Source organism: Manis pentadactyla, chromosome 4 (assembly GCF_030020395.1).
Source record: "Manis pentadactyla isolate mManPen7 chromosome 4, mManPen7.hap1, whole genome shotgun sequence".
In the NCBI taxonomy this organism is placed as follows: Eukaryota; Metazoa; Chordata; class Mammalia; order Pholidota; family Manidae; genus Manis; species Manis pentadactyla.
This window is the reverse complement of record NC_080022.1, coordinates 100,282,755-100,288,754: the sequence shown is the minus strand read 5'-3', so window position 1 is coordinate 100,288,754 and position 6,000 is coordinate 100,282,755.

The window sequence follows — 6,000 nt, the reverse complement described above, 5'->3', positions numbered from 1 at the left end:
ATCTTGGTTCCAGGCCCTTCTGCTTCATGGCATTAAATACATCATGCCACTCCCTTCTGGCCTGTAACATTTCTGCTGAGAAGTCTGATGTTAGCCTGATGGGCTTTCCTTTGTATGTGATCTTATTTCTGCCTTTGGCTGCTTTTAACAGTCTGTCCTTATCCTTGATCTTTCCCATTTTAATTACTATGTGTCTTGGTTTTGTCTTCCTTGGGTCCCTTGTGTTGGGAGATCTGTTGATCTCCATGGCCTGAGAGACTATGTCCTTCCCCAGATTGGGGAAGTTTTCAGCAGCTACCTCCTCAAAGACACTTTCTATCCCTTTTTCTCTTTTTTCTTCTTCTGGTATCCCTATAATGCGAATATTGTTCTGCTTGGATTGGTCACACAGTTCTCTCAATATTCTTTCATTCTTAGAGATCCTTTTTTCTCTCTGTACCTCAGCTTCTTGGTATTCCTCTTCTCTAGTTTCTGTTTCATTTATTATCTCCTCCACCGTATCCAACCTGCTTTTTTTTTTTTTAATACCCTCCATTGTGCTCTTCAATGATTGGATCTCCGACCTGAATTCATTCCTGAGTTCTTGGATTTCTTTCCATACCTCCATTAGAATGTTGATGATTTTTATTTTGAACTCCGTTTCAGGAAGAGTCACAAGGTCCATATCATTTAAATCTTTCCTGGGAGTTGTATTAATAATTTTACTCTGCACCAGGTTCCTTTGGCATTTCTTGTTTGTATATGGCGCCCTCTAGTGTCCAGAAGCTCTATTCTGGAGCTGCTTAGGCCCTGAAGCAATGTTGTGGGTTGCAGGGGAGCTATACTGGTGCCTTGGGGGAGGAAAGAGCTGTTTCCCGCCTCCCGGCCGCTGTGCCTGTGTCCACTGCCTGAGCCAGTGGGCCGGTCACACAGGTATGTTTTTGTCTCAGAGCAGCCGGATATGGATCCCTGCTTTCCACAAGCAGCCGGAATCCCAGTCTCCCCAGGAACTCTGCCTGTATTAACTTTCCAACCCGGTAGTCATGTGAGTCTCATGAAAACACCATGAAATGTAGGTTTGTGCTCCCAGAGCAGATCTCTGGAGCTAGGTATTCAGCAGTCCCAGGCCTCCACTCCCTCCCTGCTCCGTTTGTCTTCCTCCCCTCGGTGAGCTGGGGTGGGGGAGGGGCTCGGGTCCTGCGGAGCCACAGCTCTGGTACTTACTCCGTTTGGTGAGGTCTGCTCTTTTCTCCAGGTGTGTGCAGTCTGACGGTGTCGTCTTTCCTGGTGCTCTCTCAGGATCAGTTGGGCCAATTAAATTTTCTAATTGTATCCAGTTTTAGGAGGAAGCCTCTGTCTCTCCTCTCATGCCGCCATCTTTAATCCTCTCTCGAGACACTGTTTTCTGATAGGAGCCCCATAATTTAGAAAATTTGGTAGAGGTAGATTTAGGGTTTCTGACGGGGAGTTAGCTATGGACATGATTGAGGAGTGGATCCTAAATTGCTCTTGTTTTTTTAAGTGTAATATGATGGTAACTTCATCAGTAAACTGATTTTCTTCATGTAGCAATAAGAATCAAGAATCTAATTCATATTAGAATTCACAGTACAAGTAAAATAATAAAGATTAAGACTCATACATTAAAGGAAATTGTCCAATATGAATGTTTAGAAAAATGCTCTAAATTATAATATATCAATTTAGATACAGGAATGATACTTTTAATATCATTAAAACTTTTATTATGAAAAGATTCTAAAGTACACTCACCAAGTGACCGTGTCAATATCAAATGAAAAATTGCAGCCAGATTATTCTCACATTCCATAATTTTTAAATTCGCATATGTGTTTTGGAGGAATTTTTCATCAAGCACAGCAATGTCAGTGTCTCTAGAAAACTTTTCTAGGGTTCTTTTGGGATTTACACATTTCTCCTGAGACCCGAGAGGTTTGTTTTTAGTAGAGACTTAACTATATCATTTTATTTCTCCTGAAAAATTTCATTTGTGAAGATTACCCTCTGCAGTGTTATAACCTTACTGAAAATTCATTCCAGAAAAGGAAAGAATTATGTGAACTTTAAGATTAAGTGGCTGAAAATACTTTATTTCTCCGATATGTGAGTGGTTTTTTTCCTTTTATGTGTTGGTTTAAAGGTATTTTGAATTTTCAAAAACACCTTTTCTTTTTTCTGCACCTTAAGTTCAGAGATGTCTAAAGCCCTGATTTAAAAAAATTGTAACATATGGTGTTGTATCTACCTCCTCTACTTTTTTAATAGCCAGGTTTAAAGGGGGGAGTATTTCTAGTACAGCAATTGGTTAAATGTTTTTTTTCTTCCTGGGTTTCTTTTTAGGATCTACTGACAATCAAAAACTTATAGCTGACTTTGGGATATGGCTTTATTACTCAGCAACTAAAAGATGAGTTCTAATTGGCAGACTTCTGGCATTGACACTTGCTCTCCTGTTTCTGTAGTAACTGGGTTGGAAGTCAGAGCTGCACAAAGGGAAAGGGTAAGTTTCTTTTTAACTCCATATTTATGAACCCATGTCTTACTAACTGTAGCATGGTGTCAGTTTTCACATAAGGACATACATCAGTGAATTGAAACTCAGATATGAACCACTTGAGTGGAAACTGACATCAAGTCATTTAAATGTTATTGGAGGGTTTAAATATGGATTTTTTTTTCTTGTGACTCTGACTTCACATTCTTGATGCAATGTACCCAACATAATATTTCTCCCAGTTATTTCTAATTTGGGGGTCATAAAATTGGCTTTTATCCTCTTGAGTCTTACTCTATTGTACTTTTCTGGTAAGTGAAAATTATAATATAAAATAAGTACAGAGGACATTTTTAAAGTCTGCATGAATTGCAAGTCTTCTTTTGAGTAAAATCTGATTCTTTCCATTATAAAACAAGTACCCTACTACTGACAGGTTTTTTAGCCTCTCTCTTCTCTTAGCCAAGCAGAATGAGATCGTCTGTTGGATACATCTAGTCTGTTTGTTCTCATCTAGGCAGACACCCATTATTCATAGAACCTAAGACACCTGCCATTTGGTGAGTCATCTTACTGTTCTGGCTTCAGAGACCTGTTAAACAGCTGGGGCATTTAGGCTTGAAATTGTTGAAGTGTGATGTACAGGTTGGTGGTATATGTAAATAATTATACTAAACTCTGACGAGCTTTGAGATCCTGGAAGGAAGACAGTATTGGCTCTTGCTTGTTAAAACTGATCTATCTCATTTCCTTGATCCTGACATGCTGCTCTTAAAAAAGAGGCTCCTTTCCCTTCTAAAAGAACATTAATGTTGGTTGATACCAACCAGAGTGGAGCATCTTGGCTTTATTTCAGTTCGAATTGTCAGTTTTTGTAAAAATCGTAAAAGAAGTGCAAGTTTGAAGTTGTTCAGTAGAGAAAATGAATTCCTTTTTCTTAAATTTCACTTCCAAGTTTCTGGTCATTTAATGCCTGAAAGTGGATTCTCATTAACAATCTGTGCCTCCCTTCTGAACTACTAATATGTATCCTGTTAGTTTCTGTTTGCTGTCTGGGGCTTGAATGAGGTAAAATTAGAATTGCATTTGTGATTTTTTAAAAACTGAAAGCCACATGTCCCAGGAACTCCCTCATTTCCAGCCAAACCCAGACAGTTGGTCATCCTATTTTAGTTTATTCTCTGCATCCCTAAAAAGGCTTCATTACGTTGTTAATAATAATTATTTTGGATAGAAGGAGATTTCACAATATACTAGCTTCTGTCAGAATGTTACCAAGAATTAGGCTCTTTTTTTGAAAAATGATTGTCTTACTTGTCTCAGTGATCCTGGGTATTGCCAGCTTACCTCTCACAGAAATGAAACATGAATTTTAAACTAATTTATTTAAAAGTTGATTCCAAGGACTTTTATTATGTGTATGTTAAGACTATAGGTGATAAATGTGAGGCATTGGGTAGATACTTGTAGCAAATGAATAGCCAAGTGAGGCAAATATGTGGATAAAAAGCCTTATACAAGCTAGTTCTGGCTTAAGAGAAGCACTTAAGGTTTTTAAAAAATATTGGGCTTTGATTTATTTTGAGGTCTTTAGGTCTTTTATATTGAAGTCTCCCCTCTTTAGGTCTTTTATATTGAGGTTTTTTGTATTATGTGTCTCTTAAAAATAATTAAATATGAATGCATGGTGTATTTTTTCTCATGGAAAAAGCAGATTTTACAGTCAGGCAAGTTTATTTACTAAGGAGCTAGTTTTTTGCAAGTGTAGCATTATATAAATCTTCCTAGAAAATTTGAAAAAAATCACAATTATCATTTTTGTCCATTTAAGTGTAATTGTTGCTTTCATTAAATTTTAAACCTCTAGAGAATCATTACAGAAGAAAAGCCAGAGACCATGATCTAATCAACAGTAGTAATTAGGTTTCAGAATTGGCCCTATAGAGGACTACCTTAATAACTTTAGGCACAAATAACTTGGTCTTAATTTGTTCTGTTCCTTGTGTATAAAATTGGAATAACAGTACCTATCCACTTTCCTCACAGGGTTGACATGATGATAATGAGATAAGGGGAAAGAAGTTTAAGATAAACTTAGTATAAGAGTTTTAATACAGAAATAGTATTTAATTATCTATATAGAAGATGAGATTAGTGGGAAAGAAGTTTAAGAAGTTAAACTTACTATAAGAGTTTTAATATCAGAAATAGTATTTAATTTTCTATTTATAGAAAATTCCTTCTGTACAGTAATGTGTTGGCATTTTCTTAGAGTAAGAGCAGCAAGAAATGGTATCTTAACAGTTTTAAATATAACCCAATAAGTAGCTGAGAAGAAACTATACTGAACTTCTTTATTCAAATTATCATAGCTTTACTATTTAAATAAAAGATACGTATTTCAAGGCTTATAATTTATAAACATGTCAACTAGTATTTCAGTACTAAATAATTACAAGTGGCCTATGTTCAGGCATTACCTTCTTTGGTCAGGTTCAGTGAATATATAAAGACCTAAAAATGTTAAGTACCTTAACAACTATATTGTTACTGCATTGTAAAAGCAGATATGTTTTGTGGCTTTAATTTGTTCCTTTGTTCTGGCTCCTAGGTACTTTGTGTTCTCCTTTTAATTTCAATCTAGAAAGTAAGACTTTATGCCAATTTGAGTTAGAGCAAATTTATTGTAAGATGAGTGCTTTCAGTTAAATTAGCTTCATAATCTTGTGGTATTGCCAAGAAGCCAGGGTGATCTAGAATGAAAGTGTAGGTTTTATGTAAGTCTGTGTTTAAATTGTGACCCTTCTACTTAATGGGGTGTTTAATATATTTGACTTCAAGTTTATTCATTTGTAAAATGGGTATCATAGTATCTGCTTCTAAAGGTTGTGAAAATTAAATGCAGTAATATATAAAATGTGCCCACATCAGTGACTAGTGTATATTAGATGTTGAAATAAAGCTTTTCACCACCCTACTGCTCCAAACATACATGTTTGTATATGCTAAGTCTAATATTTGTTTCTTCTTGGTCCCATACGGATCTCTTTGAAGGAGAGAAAAATCAGTGCACTGTTTTCCTTTTCTTGAAACCCTATATATAATATCTGCAATAGTATTTCAAGACTATAGATTCTTAGAACTGTGTTAATATTATGTGATATTGTCCAAGAAAAGTAATAAATGAGCAGGATCATTAAGTAATTGTTAATACAGTGAGTACACCAGTTACAAACGTCTTTAGCTTCCTATAGTCTAAAGGGTACAGACTTTGTTCATCCACACCATCCAGGTCAGGAGGGCCTATTAACATTGAGTAGGATGAAGAACTGCTCTGTTGCATAAGATTCATAAAAACCTATCTAAAATCAAAATTCGACTGGGGAGTTCTTTAGCGGGTCCTATTTAAAATGTACAGTTTACTTTCATAGAAGGAAGGAATCTGGTTTCCAGAAGTAGTTAGAAAAAGTCTCTTTTGAAAACAGTTACTGCTCCAAAGGGAAAGG